This window comes from Chelonia mydas, chromosome 8 (assembly GCF_015237465.2).
Source record: "Chelonia mydas isolate rCheMyd1 chromosome 8, rCheMyd1.pri.v2, whole genome shotgun sequence".
Classification (NCBI taxonomy): Eukaryota; Metazoa; Chordata; order Testudines; family Cheloniidae; genus Chelonia; species Chelonia mydas.
Window position 1 is genome coordinate 96,928,853 of NC_057854.1, and position 23,898 is coordinate 96,952,750.

A 23,898-nucleotide genomic window follows, 5' to 3' on the forward strand; every position below is an offset into this window, starting at 1 on the left:
AAAAAATGCTTTTGTGTTCTTGCAAAAAGCATGCCTTTCACTCTGATTGGGAGGACAAAAGACTCAGATAACGCAGCAAGGAGTGGTGGCTGTTCCTCCTGCATGCAAAACTAGCAGATTGCTGAAAACGAGAACCAGGGTGGTAAATCAGGCTAATGAAGCAGCTCAGGTGCTGCATCTTGAGTTACTTCCATCCCACAATGATTTTAAAGCCAAGCCACAGATGGTACCAACTATTTTGAAGGCTAAGAGATATTTGCAGGAAATCTAAGAAAAAGCTGTTCATCCAGTCTCCTCAGTGCTTTCATTTAACTAGCGATAATTAACTCCCTTCTCAGAGTTAGGAATCTAGGAACCATTTCTGTCCCTGGATAAACTGTTTCTGGGTAAGAAATTATATTGTGATTGTTGCTGTCTTTGATGCTAAAGCACTTTTATTAGGACAATTATGACTCTTTTTAATCATGTGTGTGTGTGAGAGAGAGAAAGTGAAAATGTGGCTCTACTGTGGAGAAAGCAGTTTGTTAGGAACGGCCTTTTGCTGCAAAGAGCTCAGGTCTTCCAGATTAATCTTTGGATTATATAGATTTCCCAGGGATAAAACAGCTATCCTCTGTCTCTAAGGAGGACAGAACGGTAGTTGCTCTGGCTAATCTAAGGCAACAGCTTTTCCCTTTGAGGGTGTCAGTAATCCTAAAGATTGGTAGATAAAATAATTGTAGTTCTCAGGGGTTAAGTTTGAAGACTGGAGCCATTTCTGTTAGAGGAGCAGTTTATTAAAGTGACAAAGCCACACTTTGGTGTCCATTGACTCTCCTCCAGCCAGTCACAATGTTCTTCCTCTGGGGTTGTTTGGCGTATATTGTTGTGGAGGGGGGCAAGGGAATAATTTTTCAGGGGGGAATCACAGATGTTGCAAAAACAAAAATTCTCCCCTGCCATGAAAGAGGATAACGCCTTGCACTTCAACTGGACTTTTCATCTGCAGATCTCAAAGCAGATTACAATTCTAATAATGAATGCCATCCTCCTCCTCCTCCTCCTCCTCCTCCATAAAGGTAGGAAAGTGTTAGCTCCATTTCCCCAATGGGGAAACTGAGGCACAGAGCGTTTTGGGGGGTGTGGTCCAAGTCTCACAGCAAGTTAGTGGCACAGGTGGGAATGGAACCCCAATTTCCCAACTCCCAGGCTGTGCTGTAACCACACCACACCATGTTCCCCTGGATAATGAGAGAAGAGCCAGGATGAATTTGTTAAACATGAGGTTTAAATTAAATTCATTTTCTAACACAGGGAAAACCCCTTTAATAGGGGGTGAGGTTTGGGCAAAAGTGGTGTATTATGCCCGTAAGGGGGTCCCTATAGGCATCTTAGCTCCTATACCAAATGGCCCTGTATATGCCACTTGAATAAAAACTCTACTCTCCCAGATGTAAGGAGAGTGATCACTTTACATAAGCTATTACCAGCAGGAGAGTGGGGTGGGGGGAGAGAAAACCTTTTGTAGTGATAATCACCCATTTTTTCATGGTTTGTGTGTATAAAAACATCTTATGTTCTTTCCACAGTATGCATCTGATGAAGTGAGCTGTAGCTCACGAAAGCTTATGCTCAAATAAATTGGTTAGTCTTTAAGGTGCCACAAGTCCTCCTTTTCTTTTTGCAAATACAGACTAACACGGCTGTTACTCTGAAATCTCCCAGATGTGATAACTTACTCATGCACTTAGGTGCTGTATGGCTGTTAAGCTTTCTTGTGGTTTGGAGCTCACACACAGGCAACAAAGTTTATTTAGCCAGACTCCAGATTGGAATAGATGCAGCTTTCTGTGCAGGAGTTCATAGAACCTTCTTGGGGATAGGAGCATTTCACAATGGTGAAATCAGATCTTGGCCCAAGCCTCATCCCTCTGCCCTGCAAAACAGAGAGAGTGACATTAAGATGGGAAATAGAAAAGTATTATTAAATCACCACTGTTCTCAATGCATTTGTTGTAACCAGCATCCTTTCCACTGACGAGGAATAGGTGGGATTCCTTGTAAGTCCTATCAACGCTGTTCCTTGCTCATCTGAGCTGTGCCCCTGTGCTGGCAGCTACACTTATAGACTGCCATCACCTTCCGTGGGGCTGTACATCGGTGTGCACACAGTTCTCAGTGCAGGATCGGGGCCCTGAAGGACTCATTGCTAAGCAACAAGGTACTGCCATTTTCCTGGATCTGCAAAGTAAAATAAATCCTCTTTCCCTCCTTCAGGTAACCCAGAGGTTCTTGTGGATGACCTTCAACCTTAAAATGATTAACTCAAACAAAGACTTTGTTTAGGGATAGTTAAGGTTGTACCAAGGCACATCCCAAAACTGAGAAGCATAGACAGCAGAAGTTAAGGGAAAAGTCTCCTTCGTTCCTTGCCACTTTGATATTCCTTACCCCACCATGGAAAATGCACCCCAACACATCATAAAGCTTTACTTCCATCTCCAACAGATAACAAAAAGCAATACACACCCCAACTTCATTAAAATTGCACTAGTAGTAACTTTGAAAAATGCCTGCCTATGCTGAAATTTTACAAAACCCTATCTATTCTCCAAATAAGAAGTACAAAGTTGTTCAAATCCCACCACCTCAGTAGAGTGACCCACCAACAACACATCCAGGATGCTGCATTGGCTCATGTTTGCAGGTTTGTGCATTTATGTCCATCTTGCCTTCCCTTGCTCCCTAATCCTTTCTTGTGAACAAGGTATAGCCGTAATCCCATAATCAGAGCCATCGGAGGAGATTCCCATTAGAGACAAAAGGGCTCCCTGTGGTCCTAAAGGTCTGATTGCAGGATGAGGGCCAAGATATGCAGCGTTATAAGAAGAGTGAGGTTCCTGCACATGCCCAATCCTGCCTACATACAAGAAAGTGTATAATGTGACACTGATGTGAATATGAATAGGAAAAGAAGAGAGGCTGCATCTATTCCAACAGTATTTGGAATAGTGATCATGAAACCATGCTCTGATGTTCCATATACTAGAAAGCTGCAGAAAATATTCTGAATACTCTATTTATGATTATTGCAATCATTTATTTGGTTTCCATTACTGTGGTATCTAGGCACTGCATCCCCACCCGGAAAATAGGAATTGCCAGACTGGATAAGAACAGAGGTCCGCCAGCACCAGAGACAGGTGACAGCAATGCTTCAGTTATGGGATAACCTGCTCCCAGGGAAAGTTTCCTCCTAACCCCCAATATTTATAGGCTGGCTCATACAGCATGAAGGTTTATAGCCCTTTCAAAATGTTGTTTATTTTTTAATATGTGTTATAACTCTGGATGATCTTGTTATCCTTAAGAACGACTAATCCTTTTTGAAATCCTGGTAAACTCTCGGCCTTAATGATATCCAGCGATAAGGAGTTCCGTAGGTGAAGTGTGTGAGATAATATATTTCCTTCTCACTTTTTAATTTGCCCCCTTTCAGTTTTATTAAATATCCCCTTGTACTTGTATTATGAGAATGGATGAACAGAAGATGTATCATCTCTGTTCCATTTATTATTTTGTATACGTTTATCTCATCCTCTTTTATTCATCTCCTTTCTAAGGTAAATAGTCCCAATCTGTTCAGTTTCTCTTCTCATAACATTTAACGTATGTTTTCCCCCAATATTAATTATTAAATATTAATATTTTTCCAGTGAAGGTAGATTGGTTTTTTTGGCTGTGCCAATTTTATCAGAATGTCTGTGGTTATACATCCTAGAAAAACTGTATTTAACTTTAGGAAGTTTTTAATTGCTATCCTGTGGGTTTTGGTGGAATTAATTTGGATTATATCCTCCTTATCTGTTTTAAAAAATATTTTCCAATGCACCAGAATATGTTTCCTGTCAACTAGTGTATTCTAGACACATTTGTTTCCTTCATTCTGAATTCTCTAAAAGTCTGACTGTAAAGAGAACAATACTTGGTGCTACTATGTTTTTCTTACAACTATTTCAGCTCTAATGATATGATCACTGAATCCTATTTGTGCAGCAACTTGTGTTTTATTAATCAGACATGGTGTGTTTTCTAAAACACAGGCCAGAGCAGACTCTGATCTTGTGGGTTCCATCACAAAGACAATCTATCAGGACACTAACATCTGAAAGAGAGTAGCTTCATGAGCAAGTGTCAATTTGCTGTAGCTCACGAAAGCTTATGCTCAAATAAATTTGTTAGTCTCTAAGGTGCCACAAGAACTCCTTTTTGTTTCACTATTAGTTTCTCCCCACCCACCAAATGCTGAAGTAATTGTATCCCTACTTTAAAGAATGTATAAGGTTGTTCTGTCTGATACATTCTTCTTTTATCTGCATATGAATTTACTAATCTATTTTCTTATACCATTCTGGAAATTTAATCCTATGCATCTTTCTTTTTTCCTTCTTTTCCTTATCTTACATAGTTATAGCACACTGCTTATTTTCTTGCTCTAGAGTATCCTTTCTCTCTAGATATTTCTGTACTTCACTGAGTTTCCCCAATTTACCCCAATCTGATTTTTCCAAATTGTAATACACCTTTCTAGACTTTTTATGCAAAAGATAGTTCAAGCAATTTTGTGTTGTATAAGTACAGTGAAAATTTGTTTGTTTGTTGGTAATAACATTTTCTTGCTTGAAGGAACAATCACCTTTTCCATTTTATATCTTCCTCATTATACTTTTTGGCTTAATAATATTTTGCTATCACCTACTTCCACTTGAGATTTGGTTCTTCTGTTGTACTGTATAGTCATTCCTACAATTAGCATTTGCTAATTAGAAAAACCAACATAATATTTTACTGTTAATAGCCACTGTGTCCTCTTTTCTTCTCTGGTCAGGCATAGCTCATTTCTCCTACCCTGCGCTATTTCATTCCCACATCGGCACTATCTCAGTGCAGATCCCAAATCTTCCATCCATCAGTAGCAAATCGAGTCGTTTGTTCATCAAAAAATTCTACCCAGCATGCCTAAACTTTCAGAACCTCCTGATTTTTTTTATTTAATTAATTCATCCTACCCACATGGAGGATGAAAACCAGCCCCCTCTTTGCTGTAGTCAGTGTTTGATTCCTACCCTCACTGTCTCTAGAACCTCAACAACAAGTATGTTAAAGATTATGGGGTGTTCCGAGACTATGGTTTTGGGGGCCACAGGAGTACCCAAGGTGATAAATAGTGAGTTAGACATCCATAGATGACACTGAATTTCTTTCGTCATGACCTAATTCTGCTATCAGGAAGCTGGTTGATCCACATAGGATCCAATCAGTTTAATCCGTGATATAGACACTAAGTTACTCGTAGCAAGAGATAGTCAATTCTGTTTCAAAATGGAGGCAGCCTGGATCCACCAGTCTGTCTACCCACCTGGAACAATTCTGCTACCTGGGGTTTGTTGATGGTGTGGCAGAGGAGGAGAACACTTTATTTAGCTTCTACCACCTGCCAGGGAAAAGACCTTCAAAAACTATATATCCCATATGTGGAGTGCAATGACTCCAGCCAGCACTCCAACCACATCCACTTCCACCTGTGTACTGTAAACTCTGTGAGGATGGCCTATTTAATCCTGTGTCCCTTAGTTCTAGTCTCGCCAAGTTTAATTATATAATAACCCTTATCTGGTTTAAAATGTTTGAGTCATTCACCTCTTAATCACTTTTCCTTGGAGCTAAATAATCCCCATTTCATCATTGTCTCAAGTACTGATGAGCCCCCGCCAATCCATGAACTGTTTGGGTTGTCCTCTGCCATACTCTATCTAGTTTAACTCTATCTGTTTTCTACTCTCATGACCAAAACTGGACACTATACTTCAAGTATGGTCTAACCACCACAGGGCCTTCTGAAGTGAAAACAGAAATGTATTGGATTTGTTACATATATACCTCCTTTTTAATGCATGCCAGCATCCGATTAATTTTCTTCAGTGTTGCTGTATGCTGAACTAAGAATTTAAGTGTTGGATCAGTTCCTACATCAGGGGCTTTTTTACCTCCCCGTATTAACTAAATCCATCACCATTTCATCTATATTTAGCTTTGGCATTATTTCTGTCTCAGTGCATCACCTTATTATGACCATCATTATTTATTATTGGTATAGTGGCAATGTACTAGATATTTTGCAGATTGGAATAAAGATAAGGTCACTGTCCTGATGAATTTGCAGTTCAGACACCAACCAGTAAAATTGCTCTTGTAAATTCAACAATTTTGGTTGGGATTTTTTTTTCATCTTTCATTGCATATAGACATGTTAAATTTCCTCCTGCTCCACCTCTGAACCTGTCCAATTAAGCTAACAATATAATTCTATAAACAGTAACATCCTTCAGAGTTTTAACCACTGCCACTATTTTAGCATCATCTGCATTATTTAATAATCACCTAGATATGGCCAAACAGGGATGGTCTGAGAATAAAGCTGATGCTAAAATTTCAGACCAACTGTCTGCATAAACTTTTTCAGAAACATGATCTCCGCCATTCCTAACAAACCAATCTATGATTAACCTGAAAGCAAATCCTTTTTTGATTTTTTTTAAAATCAAATGTTTGGTCATTTAAGCTTCCATAGGAATTCATGGAATCTAATACTTAGACAAGTCTTAGAGAGTATGAGACTTATCTAAATAAGTAGAAATCCTCTCTTGGAAAAGAAACTGGTGCACTTTCAACAATGAGGACAGTTGCAAAACTATAAAATCAAATGCCATGTCCAGAGGTATGGATACTGCAGATGATTTTCTTCTGATTTCATTATCATCCTGGAAAGGATGACCCAGTTAGGGAACCACCCTGGGGTGTAAGAGACTTGGTTCAATTCCCTGCTGTGCTACAGACGTCCTGTGTGACCTAGGGCAAGCCCCTTGGTCTCTCTGGCCCAGATCCTCAAAAGTATTTAGGCACTTAAGTTTAAGTGCCAAAATCCCTGAGGGTCTGTGCCTCCATGCTTCACTATCCTGTGCACGGTGGGTGGTGGGATGGTATTAAATATTGCGAGATACTCAGCTTCTCTGGTCATGGTGGCCATATAACTGCTCAAAATAGACCAATTTCCCAAAGTAGATGCCAATCAAAATCCCACCCCATTGGAAGTGAAGACAATGGCTTGTCTTTACAAAGCAACTAGCCATAAAGAGTCTGTAGATTCAGTCACTATGCCTAGCCGAGTTGTGCTTGGCTCCCATGTTTGGGAGAGGACAAAAGTGACTGTTGGAGCAGCCCGGGGTCATTAGAGCATAGCGGTGCTGAGGCCATGCAACCTGGCCATACAGCCAGCACTGCCGGTTGTGAAGGAGGATGGCAGCCACATCTACATGCCACACAGGGATTCCCCAAACCAGTACATCCTCAGCTGGCTATTAAATCAGAATTACTACCCTTAGCATCACCACAGTGCTACAAAGGTGCTGGAGAAGGGCCAAAGATCTGCTCCAGTATTCCTAACCTTCTCAGACAGGGGCCATATTGCAGCAGATGAAACCAGGACCCTAACAAGTAGTCCCTTTGACAGCACGATTGCTAAATAGGACATTGACACAGAACATAAGTCTTCCACCTTGGACATTTTCCAGTCTGCAAGGACAAATACAAAAAGTCCCATTTCTAGAGAGAGATGGGAAACTGTGTGAGAAAAGATCCTAGTAGACGTCAAGTTTGGCACCATCTAAGGCCCTCTTCTGTTTCCTTATGCCATTCAAGAAACAACTGTAGTCCACAGTCTGCTCCCAGTCACAGCCCTGCAACCCGTAATATTACAAGGGTGTTAATGAGAGCTGAATATAATGCCCTAGGTGGAGTGGTTATGGTAGCAGTTCATGAGAGGCACTGGTCAGCCTTCCCCAGAGTTTAGAAACTGCAGGCTCCTGAAAATTATAAAATTATAAAACCAAAAGATCAGTATCTCATCTGCCATAAATCAGAAAATCAGCATAGCTCAATGAGACTGAGTGCAGCTTTACACCAGAGGATAATTTGTCCCGAAGTTTAGATTAACTATGTGTTGGGGTTTTTAGCTTGTATCCAAAGGATAACTGAGGTGTAGGAAGTTCATACCCAAATTATACTGGCCTAATCCACTTTACTGGGATTTAAGGATTAAAAACAGTAAGAGAATTACTTGGATGCCCATGGTTTAAATAAGATTAGATAATGAACCATGTGCTAATGATTTTAGCAAATAGGATTTTGATCATTCTTGCTGAGCACCAAATTAGTGTTTCTGGAAAGAATTCCTCACCCCCAGCACATTGTCAAGAACCTTGAGAAGAAATTGTTGTCACTGGAGGATCATCATTTAGGGGCAGGTAGGCATATCTCAGATGATCAATTTCCTGTGATTGCAGGGGGCAAAGGAATTTATGGGCCTTGGTCGTTCCTAACTTCTGTTACTAACTTCGGTCAGTAAAATATGAATAAGTTAATGAAGGCTATAAGCAAGCCAAGGCCACAGCAGACAACAATGGATGAAACCCTGGTGCAAATGAAGTCAAAGGGAGATTTGCCATTGACCACTTGGTCAGTAGGTTTGGTATAGTATCTTGTCACCATATGAAGAGCTCCACGGGAACACTTGTTACATGACAGCAAATAGCAGTCCTGGAAGCTGCTACCCATCAGCTCAGCCTGAAGAGCAGAAGCAGCAAATTCTTTATTCAGAGAGCCTCCATATTTTGTCCTCTCTGAGGATTCAGCTGTCATTAAACCTTTTTTACCAAAGTAGTTTTAAATTACCGCATTAATTTCAAAATCAAGCGAAGTTCCTTAGTAAGTGCACCATTTTCATCAGGATTTGAAAGGATTCATTATAAAGTTGACTCAGTAAGAGCTCTCAAGTTATTACACCAAAAGAACAGCACAATTTACACAATTCAATAAGCTCTTTAGGGTGGAGGTTCAAAATATTTGTGAAACTGGATTTGGAGATTAATGTAAAATTTTTAACAAGGGTTATTAGAGGCACATTTTGTAGTTTTTTCTTCTATTAGGTTAAATATGGGCCTATTACAATATAGGGACCAAATCCTCAGCTGATGTGAATCAGTGTAGCTCCATTGACCTCAACTGATTTACACTAGCTGAGAACGTGATCCTTTAAAAAAGTATTTATTCCTGCTTCTTCATGTTTAACTACATCAGAGTCAACTGTCAGTGCTGGGAAAGGGTAGAGATGAGGGGAAAGAAACTGCTAACCACTGTAACACCAGGTTTTAAAGTTTTTAAACATTCCTAAAGGTGCACACATTGTCATTAATAGGGGTAACACTCAGTTCCCTCAGGGTTTGTACAGACGCCTGCATAATGGGGTCCCAGTTCATGACAAGGGCTCCTAGATGCTACTGCAGTACAACTAAATTGTAAGAATAATCTTCATTTTCCCAGTCTAGCAAGGCTGTGACCTGCTGGAATTTATTGCTAGGAATTAAAAATGGTTAATGTGTAATTGCTGGGAATGAGAGGGAATGGGATGAGTTTAGACAATTTTTCAGCCAAGTCCTGTATGTCTGGGCATCATGTTTACCTCAGTGCTTCCTTTAACTTATACTCTGTTTTGTTTTATTCTGCTCTCTAAGATACTTTTGAATATGGTTTGTAGGACACACACTTCTATTTTACCAAGTGTATTCTACTGTAAACCTAGGGGAACAAGGGAAATCTAAATACAATCTTGTAGGTTGTGTGAAATGTTGCAAGTATTCTAACGGTTATGGCTGCTACTTAGTAGTATGAAGAGCCTTTCATTTATTTTTACTACCCCTAGAAAACAATGACCAGCTTTCAGAGAAGTCTGGAATGATTTTACACCTCACACAGAAAGATATAATAGTGATTTTCCGAAGGTTACATAGTGACTCCAGTGTCTTCACTTCAGTAGAGCTTTGCTGTCAGAAAGTGGGGTGAGGGAGACAGAGGGTCTCAGATGTGTCATGGAGGCTCAGGGATTTGGAGAGATTGGAAGAGGATAGGCAGAAAGTCTAGATCATTGTTCCTCAATGACCAGTCCGTTGTCTGGCGCTGGTCCCTGACATCTCCCTGACACAGTCTAGGAAGGCAGCAAGTCGGTCCCTGGTATCAAAAAGGTTGAGAAACTCTGGTCTAGATCATAGGGTTCTGTGGGACAAAACTACTGCTTGTTCCATGGAGCTATGGGGAGGGCAGAGAGAGGGGGAACAATCTTTGCCACTTAAAGGAATGACTTGGGGAAAATGATGTGAGGGGAAAATTAAATTTTCTTCCCCACAGAAAGTCCTCTCATGTCCATGGGACGAGACTTCTGGGTTCAAGGACTCAAAGACAGGTCAGTATCTGCAAAGCCAATGGACACAGCGACAGAAGAACAGGATACCCTCTGCAGGACAGGATGGTCCAGGACAGAAGAGCCAACAGCAGCATTAATCTAAGGGAACAGCAATGAGTGACACTGACACAACGTCATGGACACAACAAACTCCACACCGTAGACAGATATTAGCTCAAAGGGTCTGGTGTGCAAATCAGAGTCAGGCACAGAAGCATCATAGCTGTAAAAACTAGGCTTGTCTACAACAGACGTAGCTAATGAGAAATCTGAATTGTGTGGTTTCCTTCTGGTAATCCTAGCTCTATTCCCTGAGCAGCTTTGTATGCAGTGCCAAATGTGAGGCCAGGAGGACAGGCACCAGTGGAGATAGTATATACTTCATCAGACTAGCACTAGTGTAACTGGGTTTATATCCTTCCCTCTTGAAAAATGGAACCATCATCTCAAGGACACTGCCGGAGAACAGAAGCCCTTAGGCTGTACCTGACCTTAGATGGCAGCAGGCTGGTTCCAGAAAGCTTAAATTTTTTAGATCTTCCACAATGGCGTAACCACTGACAACAACAGTCATTATGCTAGAAAAATCCCACCTTCAGCCATCAATAGTTCAAATATTCAGCACACTTCTGGAGGACAAGTTTAGGAATTTGTTGATCCGCATGACACCTATGGCTGTGTCATATCTCATTGACTGGCAATAGGAGGTATCCTGCCAATGAAAGCTTACAACTCTGGGATCAGCCTGTGCAACCCTCATGAGCCACGGTGGGGGTTACTCACAGAGTCTGAGCAACAGACTCTGACTCTAAAGGAATTAAGAAAACTTTTGAAACTGACAGCTAGTCCTGTTCAACCTCCAGCGGCAATGCATTCTGTTACAGCACTTTCCATTTGGAAGTCAAAACCCTCAGCCTGAACACAGCCGTTGTTACAATATATATCTGTGATTATCCAGGGTTAGATGAGTAAAGCTGCTTTAGAGATTCCTTGAAATGAGCATGTACCTCCATAAAGGTTAACTTGGAGTTACACAAAATGCATGAAAGATGAACAGTATTCAGTATTAATACTCTTCAGAATTTTACAACGAATGAGCTACACGTCATTGATTATTTACAGAGAGCTCTACACCATCGTAATTCCAAAGTAATAGCACGATATATATGCCCTGAAGCTTGTTGGAATGGAAAAAATGTTACCAGTGATATTTGGTAAAATAAGTGCAGTATAAAGGTCATTGTGAGGAGGTGTAAAGTTACAAGATATCTTGGCCATGAAATTCAGTTGAAATAAATTCAGGAATTATTAATCTGTCCTTAGAGTGATATGATGCATTGGCAAATCTGCAGTGAACTGAATTTCACTTAGGTTTTCGTTTTAAGGGAAAACTGAAGAGGGGAAAAAAAAACCCCGCCCAGCTGCACAAAGATTTTAGAATGTTCCCACAGCAGAACTGCTGTTTTGACAGAGCTTTAGCTTCAACTGGCAGCATGTCCCATAAGAGTTTTTTCCTCCTTTTTTATACAAAGATAGTGTTTAGTATTGTATCTCTGTGTTTGCCTGGAGCAATCTGAGGTGCTAGGTTTTTCTAATAGTTATTCACATTTGATTTTCATATTATGGCTGTTCAAGGTTTGCAATGGTGTTTTAGTTTTAATTTGACAGAAATTAATAAGAGAAGGAGAAAGAAATCATACATCAGGCCTGTACAGCAGTCCTGTCACACAGCCTAATTTGTTAGACAATAAGAATAATCTACCACTTCCAATTTAGACTCAGTAAAATAAACACATGTATATTAATGATTTAAAAATATTTCTGTTCAGTCAAGCATGTCTTCTTTATGCAGAATAGCATCAGATCAATAATTAGTTGCCATACATTTTAATAACCAGAGTTTTAGTTTAGGATTGTTTTTCATAATTTTGCATTTATGTTTGACAAGTTCAGGAGCTGGTCTTATTTGAAAGAGAAAACATTAATGCAAAAATTACTTCTCATTGTATTATTGCTCACCACATCTAATATGTAAATACCCAGACGAACTCACGCTTATATTAGCACAGAGAGGATCATAGAAATCTTATAGACAAAGTCTATTTGTCCCACTTTACTCCACGCATTAGTATTCTCTACAGTACTTAATTATTCAGGGTTGTACTTTTAAATTAAAAATAGATATTGTACATAAATGATCATTTGAGTGGAAGAGCATGAAAATATTGTCAAAATGAAATATATGATAAGTTTCCTTAAGGTGTATTTCTGGTCAATGGCACATCATAGTGACATGACCTAATGTAAACATTTTACCCTTCATTATGGGTTTAAAAAAATGTGTCAGTGACTGGTTGTAATGTGGAAAACAAGAAAGGAGCCAGCTGAAATTGCTGTATAATCAAACACAGCATGAACATATTATTTAATAGTGGATGCATTTGTGTATAATTGTTGAGGAGTGTAAGAATTGTTACCTTTAGTTACAAAAGCCATGACTGTCAAGAAAATATAATTTTTGGTCTAGGGAAATAATTTTTGTCGCAATGGTTTTACTCAAAATAATTTATTAATTTCAATGTTGATTGCTGACAATTATGCAGGGATTTGGCTGATTCTAGAAAATTGCTCTGCCTGTAACTGTTGGGTGCTGTGGTGGACCATATGACACGCTGCTATGAAAGGAAGTTTTCATCTCCTGCTCCGTGATGTCTGCAAAAATGACCTACTCCAAGACAAGCCAGTTTCCATGTACAGTAGCTGAGAACAGTGATCATTTGGCAGGAAAAGCAAAAAGCCACAAGCACTTGAGAGTACTGTGTAGGGCCTGAAAAAGCTGCAGGACTTCTCTAGCTGTTACCCAGGTGGTGAAGAGGTTTGAACACAAGACACAGGGAGCCAGGAACTCCTGAATTTTAGCCCACTTAAGGCCTTACCGACAGATAACCTAAGGCCTTATCTACATTGGGAATTAGTACCAGTTACACCCGTTTGTGTAATTACACCAGTGTAGTTGCACCAGTATAAAACCCTCTGTAGGCCAGGAAAGCTGTGATTTACACAGGCGGCGTTTACCCTGGTTTCAAGCAGAGGTCCTTGCCTACTCTAGAGGGTTGGTTCTCCACTGCCCCGGCACAGCACTTTAATTTACACCACTGGTGGCAGAGGCCCGTCCAAAGCGGAGAATTGGGCACAGGGAAACCTCCTCCTCAGACACATACTCTGCTTCACCTTAAGAAGGGGGTATTCTGGTGCAGGAGACAGCAGAGCTGGTCATGGAGCCACCTTCGGCAGCTTTTTATACCTGGGTATATCCTCGGCATAGGAGGATTTCTCTGGCTGCTTTAAGTTCGAACTGGAGAATGGGTTTACATTAGGGCAGCTCCAGCAATGGCAGAAATGAAAATCAGGCCTTTGTGGCCTTGGGCACGTCACAGTCCTTCAGCCTCGGTTTGGCCACCTACGGAACAGGCCCAGTGCTTTATCATGTATATCACAGGGCTGTTGTGAGCATTGTCACTGTTCAGGGCAACTGCACCTGTATTTCTCCCTCGTGGTCCACTAAGGCACAAGTTCTCAAACTGGGGGCACATACCCACACCCTCCTCCCCCCCCGTGGGACATGGAATATATTTTGGGGCGGGGGGGGGGAGGGGAACGTGAGACGTTTCAGTAAAAAACCAAACTTACTGCACACATTTTATTCACAGCAATGAATAGTCCATGCCACCCTTAATTCGGCGTTGCTGCTGGCATTGGCATTGCCTTCAGAGCCGGGCACCTGGCCAGCAGCCACCACTCTCCAGCCACCCAGCTCTGAAGGAAGTGCAAAAGTAAGGGTGACAATACGGTGACCGCCCTAAAATAGGCTTGTGACCTCCTTTTGGGTCAGAACCCCCAGTTTGAGAAATACTGCTCTGTACTCACTTAAGATTTACATTACTATATATTAACCAATTTATTTGAGCATAAGCTTTCGTGAGCTACAGCTCACTTCATCTGATGGATTCAGTGGAAAATACAGTGAGGAGATTAAATCTATTAGTCTATTAAATCTCCTCACTGTATTTTCCACTGAATGCATCCAATTAAGTGAGCTGTAGCTCACGAAAGCTTATGCTCAGATAAATTGGTTAGTCTCTAAGGTGCCACAAGTACTCCTTTTCTTTTTGCGAATACAGACTAACACGGCTGCTACTCTGAAACCATTACTATAGATGACAGGTTTCAGAGTAGCAGCCGTGTTAGTCTGTATTCGCAAAAAGAAAAGGAGTACTTGTGGCACCTTAGAGACTAACCAATTTATCTGAGCACTGATGAAGTGAGCTGTAGCCCAAGAAAGCTTATGCTCAAATAAATTTGTTAGTCTCTAAGGTGCCACAAGTACTCCTTTTCTTATTACTATATATGTAAATGGCTCTGTTTAAATCCATGTCTTACTGTTTTTAATATTTAGTGAGAGGTGAATGCTGATTTATCAGTATATATACTTGTGTGGCAGGGGAGGCATAAACTACTACAGACACAAAGAAGGGGGTGTGCGATCAAATAAATGTGAGAATCACTGAATTAAGGGCACCCCTCTAGGCTCCTGGCTCCTCGGCCTTCACCTTTCTTGGGCAGAGAGCTCTTCCCCTCCTGACTGGGGCTTTTCCAGGCTGCATAGTTCCACGCCTTACACTTTGGTATTCTCAGCAAGCCAGACTGACTAAACAGGCCAGAGTCTGCACTTTGCTCTCTCTTCAGAGGCTATAAATAGCGCAATTGCCCACAGTTATAAGTTACCACACAGCTTTCTGTAAGCAAGTACATTTATTCTTAAGGTTAAAGTGTTACAGAGAAAACATATTTAAAAACAATAAAGAACCTACACACATACTAACAACTTACTAGAGAGCACCTTCCTACACAAATACCAGCAGTGGCTCTGGTAAAAGTCAGCCCTTTAAACCCCACCAAGAGTTTTTTCCTGTGTTTTCAAGTTCATAACAGCTTTAGCTCAGAACTAGCATCCCCATGAATAGGTTAGCCTTCCCTTTATATAACTTGGGCTTTTGATTTTCAGTTTCCATGAATGAGTAATCAGCAGGCAAAGGTCTCTTCCTTGGCATAAGAACAAGGAAGTGTTTCAGTTACCAGGTATTTGGCAAATTCAGCCAGCCCAACAACTCTGACATTTCCCTATAGCTGGTCAGGGCTTCATTTCAGTGGAATATTTTAAACAGGTAACTACCCTGAACTTCTATTAAAACTTATTTCCATCAGTTAGGCACTCTGGTTCAACCTGTATCCCTGCCTCAGTCTTTTAATATAAGAACACAAGAATGGCCATACTGGGTCAGATCAAAGTTCCATCTAGCCCAATACCTGTCTTCTGACAGTGGCCAATGCCAGGTGCCCCAGAGGGAATGAACAGAACAGGGAATCATCAAGTGATCCATCCCCTGTTGCCCATTCCCAGCTTCTGGCAAACAGAGGCTAGGGACACCGTCCCTGCCCATCCTGGTTTATAGGCAAGTAGATTGAAAAGGCTGAGATTTTTTCAGAACCTGGGGTTGGGGGTGGAGAGAGAGGAATTTGCATTCACGTCTCCTAGTTACTTCCCAAAAAATCCACCTCACATGTATTGTCCCAAAAGACCATTCTTGTCTGCCACATTCTGCAATTTAATCCTTTGAGCATCCAGGTCCACAATAATACAGAACCTTTGCTTTTAAGACAATGGACTCCAAAGATCCTTAAACTAAATTAAAAAAGCCTTTTCAAAGATATTGAAGGAAATCGCCTATCTGCCACAAAGATCTAGGGTGGTATATTACACTGCCAGGAACAGTCATCTGGGTGACGCTTTGTAATAAGGTTCCATTTTAACATGTTAATAAATGATTAATTGCTGTTATAAGCATGTTATGACATGAGTAGTATGTGTTATAGATAGTTATAAGCCATGGCTATAAGCAACCTATTGACTCGTTGGACTGTAGGATAATTTGTAACAATTGAGTAACCCTTCATTAAACATCCGTTAATCATTTGCTATTATTTATAACTATTTATAAATGGAAGCTTAATATAATGTCGTACCTTCATGTGTCTTAACTATTTAGGGCACAGTGCTTTTCCCCCCTGCTTGCTTATAATTTCACTCTCTACATATATAGTCATGAGCGTGTGAGAATTTGGATTTCACAATAGGTGGTAAACTCAGGTCCCAGCACCTAGCCCAAGTAACTGAGCCCAATGCTGAGTAGATGTGCAGTGGTGGAGGGTGAATAGTGTTGTATTAAACTAACACTTTCCACCCTTTATTAAAATAAACATCAGTCACTTTAAGCAGGTATAATTCTGCTTGCTAGAGAAAGTTGCCATTCAATTAATAATAAAGAGGCAAATATTCCAAATGATTCAGAAGACAAGAGCTCAAGGAAACACTACGATAAAAATAATTATTGCTCAAAGTTACATAATCTAGACATATTATATATCTTACCACATACTGTGCAATTTGTTATATGCTTCAAAGTGATCATCTGGGTAAAAAATCCACCACATAGTCCAATGAGAGTGAGGAATGGATTTGGCTGTATTGTTTTGTGTCCTTTTGTACTGAAAGCAAAGTATTCCTCAGGTTAGGATGGCCACATTTCTTCACATACAGAATTCTTTACTAAAGAAAGGGATAAAAATAACTCACTTTTCTCAGTAACATATTCCTGTTACCTGGAGTGGCAAATTTAGTGATCTGGTTTTAAATTAATACCATGGGACCGGAGATGTGGGACATTAATAATCTTCTCTAGACATTAGGACAAGTGATAGCCTTCTCACTGGTACCAAAGCTTTATGCAAAGCAGGGAAATAATTGTGTTCTAGTCTTAAAATAGTTCTAATCTTAATTTTAAATGTGTTAGTTAATTCTTCGTGTGAAGGGACAATACACTACCATGTGAATTGTCAAGGAGAAGAGTAGTTTGGGTAAAAGTGCTTAAATGAATTCCCGACAAGCAGCATAGCCTAGTGAACTGACCACGGGTTTTGGGACCAAGGCCCAGATCCTCCAAGGTATCTAGGTGCCTATTGGTCTTAGTCCACCATTTAGGTGCCACCGACATTTAGGTGCCTAAGTTCACTAAGCAGCGAAATTTCCATCAGTTGCAAAGCCACCTAAGCCTCGATGCTGCCCCCACAGCTAAGGAGTAGCTTGGAGCCATGGCTCAAGCCAAAGTCCTGGAGGCTCTGAAGCAGGATTTTCAGAGTAGGGAGGGGAATGCCAGCAGGCCCCAGTCCTATCGGTGTGCGCTGAACATGCCTAAGCCATGCTACCTGTCAGACTCTGCAGTCGGAGGGCCAGACGTAGCCCACCAATAGGTAGGGGGCAGCAGAGCAACTGCACAAAAGACAGCCTGGGACATGGAAAGGCAGGGCAAGCATGAGAGAGGTCTAGCTCCTGCTCAATACGGGGAGAGGGAGATGGGCTCACTTGCTGTGGCACATGCTACCTGGGCACCTCAGACAGATCAGCTGCTTAACTCCAGGGCAGCGTTCATGGCCAAGGATCCCAAGCAGAGGGATCTATCAAAAAGAGCGAAGGTTGCGGATCTCTCGAGACATCTAGACAGGCTTATGTGTATTTCTGGGGAGGAGCCAGTGGTCATGGTACATATAGGTACCAATGACATAGGGAGGGATAGGAGAGAGGTGCTGGAGGCCAAATTTATGCTGCTAGGTAAGAGATTGAAGTCCAGAACCTCCATGGTTTAGTTGGGGTTGGCCCTGCTTTGAGCAGGAGGTTGGACTAGATGACCTCCTGAAGTCTCTTCCAACCCTGATATTCTATGGTAGCATTCTCTGAAATACTTCCAGTTCCACACACAGGGCCAGTCAGGCAGAACGCAGGGTCTCAATGCGTAGATGAGATGATGGTGTAGGGAGGAGGGGTTTAGATTTATTAGGAACTGAGGAAACTTTTGGGAAAGGGGGAGCCTGTACAGGAAGGATGGGCTCCTCCTAAACCAAAATGGAACCAGATTGCTGGCGTTTAAAATTAAAAAGGTCGTAGAGCAGTTTTTAAACTAAGGGCTGGGGGAAATCCGACAGGTGCAGAGAAGCACGTGGTTCGGACATTCCTTATGGGAGGATCTATAAATGGAGATTCCCTATGTCCTAATAAGGAGGAGAGGATGGAAGATGATCAAATACAGTTAGGATCTGGTGAGAAACAGTCAAAGGAAAAAAATTCAATTACATCATGTAATGGCAGACAACTAAAAAATGACCAGTTTTTAAAGTGCTTATATACCAATGCTAGAAGTCTAAATAATAAGATGGGTGAACTAGAGTGTCTCGTATTAAATGAGGATATTGATATAATAGGCATCACAGAAACTTGGTGGAATGAGGATAATCAATGGGACACAGCAATACCAGGGTACAAAATGTATCGGAAGGACAGAACAGGTCGTGCTGGTGGGGGAGTTGCACTATATGTGAAAGAAAGCATAGACTCAAATGAAGTAAAAATCCTAAATGAACCAAACTGGACGATAGAATCTCCATGGATTGTAATTCCATGCTTGAATAATAAGAATATAGCAGTAGGGATATATTACAGACCAATTGACCAGGATGGTGATAGTGACTGTGAAATGCTCAGGGAGATTAGAGAGGCTATTAAAATAAAAAAACTCAATAATAATGGGGGATTTCAACTATCCCCATATTGACTCGGTACATATCACCTCAGGAAGGGATGCAGAGATAAAGTTTCTTGACACCTTAAATGACTGCTTCTTGGAGCAGCTAGTCCTGGAATCCACAAAAGGAGAGGCAAAATCTTGATTTAGACCTAAGTGGAGTACAGAATCAGGTCCAAGAGGGGAATATAGCTGGACCGCTTAGTAATAGTGACCATAATATAATTAAATTTAACCACCCTATGGTGGGGAAAACACCACAGTGGCCCAACACTGTAGCATTTAATTTCAGAAAGGGGAACTACACAAAAATGAGGAGATTAGTTAAACAAATTAAAAGGTACAGCACCAAAAATAAAATCCCTGCAAGCTGCATGGAAACTTTTTATGGACACCATAATAGAGGCTCAACTTAAATATATACCCCAAATTAAAAAACATAGTAAGAGAACCAAAAAAGAGCCACTTGTGGCCAAACAACAAAGTAAAAGAAGCAGTGAGAGGCATAAAGGCATCCTTTAAAAAGTGGAAGTTTAATCCTAATGAGGAAAATAGAAAGGAGCATAAACTCTGGCAAATGAATTGTAAAAATATAATTAGGAAGGCCAAAAAAGAATTTTAAGAACAGCTAGCCAAAGACTCAAAAAGTAATAGCAAATTTTTTATTTAGTACATCAGAAGCAGGAAGCCTGCTAAACAACCAGTGGGGCCACTGGACGATCAAGATGCTAAAGGAGTACTCAAGGATGATAAGGCCATTGCGGAGAAACTAAATTAATTCTTTGCATCTGTCTTCACAGCTGAGGGTTTGAGAGAGATTTCCAAACCTGAGCCATTCTTTTTAGGTGACAAATCTGAGGAACTGTCCCAGATTGAGGTGTCATTAGAGGAGGTTTTGGAACAAATTAATAAACTAAACAGTAACAAGTCACCAGGACCAGATGGTATTCACCCAAGAGTTCTGAAGGAACTCAAATGTGAAATTGCAGGATACTAACTGTCGTCTGTAACCTATCATTTAAATCAGCTTCTGTACCAAATGACAGGAGGATAGCTAATGTGATGCCAATTTTTTGAAAGGGCTCCAGAGGTTACTCCAGCAGTTACAGGCTGGTAAGCCTGACTTCAGTACCGGGCAAACTGGTTGAAACTACAGTAAAGAACAAAATTGTCAGACACATAGATGAACATAATTTTTGGGGGAATAACCAAAGTGGTTTTTGTAATGGGAAATCATGCCTCACCAATCTACTAGAATTCTTTGAGACTGTGAAGAGCTACAAAAGGATCTCTCAAAATGGGGTGACTGGGCAACAAAATGGAAGATAAAAATTCAATGTTGATAAATGCTAAGTAATGCACACTGGAAAACATAATCCCAATGATACATATAAAATGATGGGGTCTAAATTAGCTGTTACCACTCAAGAAAGAGATCTTGGAGTCATTGTGGATAGTTCTCTGAAAACATCCACTCCATGTACAGCAGCAGTCAAAAAAGCTAACAGAATGTTGGGCATCATTAAGAAAGGGATAGATAATAAGATAGAAAATATCATATTGCCTCTATATAAATCCATGGTATGCCCACATCTTGAATACTGCGTGCAGATGCGGTTGCAGATGTGGTTGTGGGGGGAGGGATAGCTCAGTGGTTTGAGCTTCGGCCTGCTAAACCCAGGGTTGTGAGTTCAATCCTTGAGGGGGCCATTTAGGGATATGGGGCAAAAATTGGGGATTGGTCCTGCTTTGAGCAGGGGGTAGGACTAGATGACCTCCTGAGGTCCCTTCCAACCCTGATATTCTATGATTCTCAAAAAAGATATGTTGGACTTGGAAAAGGTTCAGAAAAGGGCAATAAAAATTATTAGGGGTATGAAATGCCTTCCATATGAGGACAGATTAATAAGACTGGGACTTTTCAGCTTGGACAAGAGATGACTAAGGGGGGCAATGTTCACTTTAATTTTTGACAGGTCGTGTGTGCAAAAAATTTCTTCTGTGCAAAGGTAGGGATTGGGACTAGTTACCAAGACAAGTCAGGAGAAGGGTACCAAGGTCAAGCCGGATCAGGATTGAAGGCAGGAGTCAGGAGCAAGACAGGGCAAAAGACAAGAGCTGTAGCAGTAGCAAGCCAGAAGCTGCATTATTGTTCAGATGGCTCCCTGGGGCAACTTCCAGGTTTAAATAGTTGGCGTGGACCAACCAGGCAGGCCATAGGGGTTTGTTACTCTGGCGTCTTTGGGCAGAACTTCGTTAGGTGCCTAACCATCCAGTAAGTATTGGATGCTGCTCCATTTGGCTCCCCAGTGGCAATGTGGAGATGGTGGTTGCCCAGGACCCCACAACACGGCCTCTAAACCCACAGATCCTTACAATAAGCCCATGTGGAATGGCCGTGCATGTGATAATATATATTATAACCAGTATGCTTATATATTGTATATATATTGCGGGAGGGCGGCATTTTCCCATTACTTCAATATATAAGTCACAGAAGTCCAACGTATAAAACATATGCTACTAATACATTATCTATATCTAGCATTCTTTTACAAAGTGTTCCCCCCCCCCGTCCTGCTTCTGCTGGTAAAGGTGGGCAGTACACCATTGCTCTATTGAATACACTAGTGATATCAACCTAACATATTTTAGTTATTATTTCTATATGAAAAGCCAGAGGTGGTTACCTGCAGTTGTCTAACGTGCGCCCTTCCGCTCTACCCCCCTACTCACCTCATTTGTCCCAACAAACACACTCTTGAAGGATAACCGACAAGTGATTTATCTCCCCAATGAATAGTTACATATCAGAAATAGATAGATGTTCCTATTAAATGTACTGAATATCGCAGTTGAGAGCACAGGGCTATTTCCACTCCCTGGGATATGTGATGGTATAAATGTACCTTGGGAATGCATCGTATTGTAATACTGAATGGCAGCAGCAAGAAGGCAGTATCTAGTGCCCTGTCATTTTCTTCTCAATTTAAAAAACCGCAATCCTCTAAAACATTACAGAGTGACCATCGTCAGAGAAGGGCTGTGGACAAGTGGCACCCTCTGACTCAGCAGATATGTTCTATATGTTTCTTTAAGACATATTTTGTCTCAGAAGATCAGCTTCTGATCCCGTCAGCAAAATCCCACAACACTGTTACGTTAGCCCAGCTAAGCCAATATAGCTATGGGGGAGAGAGATGGATTCCCTTCTTCTTTTTACATAATCAGCTAAGGGCTCAAGTGAATTCCCACTGAAGTCTCTGTATTAGGCCCTGAATTATCATGTGTGTGCTAATTACTCAATCTTTATTATTGGTGATGAAGTAGGAGGAAGTCAGGACGCAGGTTGACTTTCGGAGCCCAGAGTGAGGTTGCAGAGCTGACACTTGGAAACATCATTCTTTGACTTCCAAACTATGCAGACTTAATACAGAATCAGAGAGAGCTCAGATATGGATCCGATCACATTGTTTTCCTTGAGTCACTTTTCTAATTGCTGCCACATTTTGTTGTTGCTCACACTCACAGGCTTCCAGCTTAGCCCTACTCAGGGAGCATAGTTGGTGGGATGTATTGACCTGTCACGATGAACTGTAATAATGATAAGAATGTGCTTTCAGAGCCCAGGTGCACATTAGCACATCACTAAATCTCCTGCTGTACCGAGTCTGACAGTCACTACTTTTTAGCCCACGAAAGCTTATGCTCAAATAAATTTGTTAGTCTCTAAGGTGCCACAAGTACTCCTGTTCTTTTTGCGGATACAGACTAACACGGCGGCTACTCTGATGCTTTTCAAGTATAAATGTCCACAGCAATCAATAAATATAAACAAATTGCATTATACTGTATAATGACTGATCATTTTATTTGGCAGCACCTTAGAATAATTGTTCATCTAATATTGGTTTGTTACTGGCATCTTTACTGAGACAAGACTCTGAAGTCTCAGGGTGTGATTCCAATCTCATTTCCTCCACTTGCACAATTCCACTGGCTTTGGTGGAGTTGGTCCTTGTTTAAACCAGAGTGAATGAGAACAAATGATTTCTCAGGCTCATTTACAAAGGGCTAGGTTGTAACACTTACCCACCATCTGCTGTAAGGGGCTGCAGCTGGGTGGAACTGCCCTAGGGAAGCTTTGGGAGTATTTGGCCTAAGGGAGCTCCCCTGAGGCAAGGGGGAAGAGCGATTTATGACACTTCTTAAAAGGTTGCAGCAGCGTTGGTCAGAAAAGTGGGGGGAGTCCATATAAATTGTGAAAAAAAACCCACAAAGTTATTAAGGTGGAATTTTTCAACTTTTAATTAAAAAAACCCCAAACCTGGAAAACGGATTTTCAGATCAAACTTTTCGGTTTCAAGATTTTGGTTTTCAATGAAAAAACAAAACAAAACAAAAACAAAAAACACCTTAACATTTTCAGGGTATGCAGACATTTTTAGCAAGTGTTTTCGCTTCCTCAGAAACCTGATTTGCAATTGAAAAAAGTACGGATGGGAAATTTTGGACTGGCCCCTAAGGCAGTATCTATTCTGGTGCCTGGGCGGCTTGCCAGCTCTCCTGGCTAATACAAAGTGTGGGCAGGACCCTGGCTTTGCTTACTCCCTATCCCACCCTGGTGCCTTTCAGGTGAGCTGCTCCAAGGAGGGGAAACATCTTGGTAGCAACCCATGTGCGCCCTCAAGCGTGCTAACTACATTTCTGGCTGACCCTGAGGTGAGCCGTGCTCTCCCTCCCACGCACAGCAGAGCCGCATGAGAAACGGCCACAATTTAGACCCAAATGGTTTATTTTTAACTTTTCCCAGACAACACGTGTATCTAAGGCCAAATAAAAGAGCTAGAGAATTGGGTATAAGTGCTTGTC

At 41.1% G+C, this 23,898-nt stretch overlaps 1 long non-coding RNA gene across 1 annotated transcript; it reads left to right on the top strand.

Annotated features, from left to right (window-relative positions):
* Nucleotides 1-231: 231 nt before the first annotated feature.
* Nucleotides 232-13,840, top strand: LOC122466872. Its single transcript, XR_006292779.1, has 3 exons — nt 232-386; nt 3,109-3,182; nt 10,279-13,840. It is a non-coding gene; the product is annotated as an uncharacterized LOC122466872 (long non-coding RNA).
* The last annotated feature ends 10,058 nt before the right edge of the window (nt 13,841-23,898 follow it).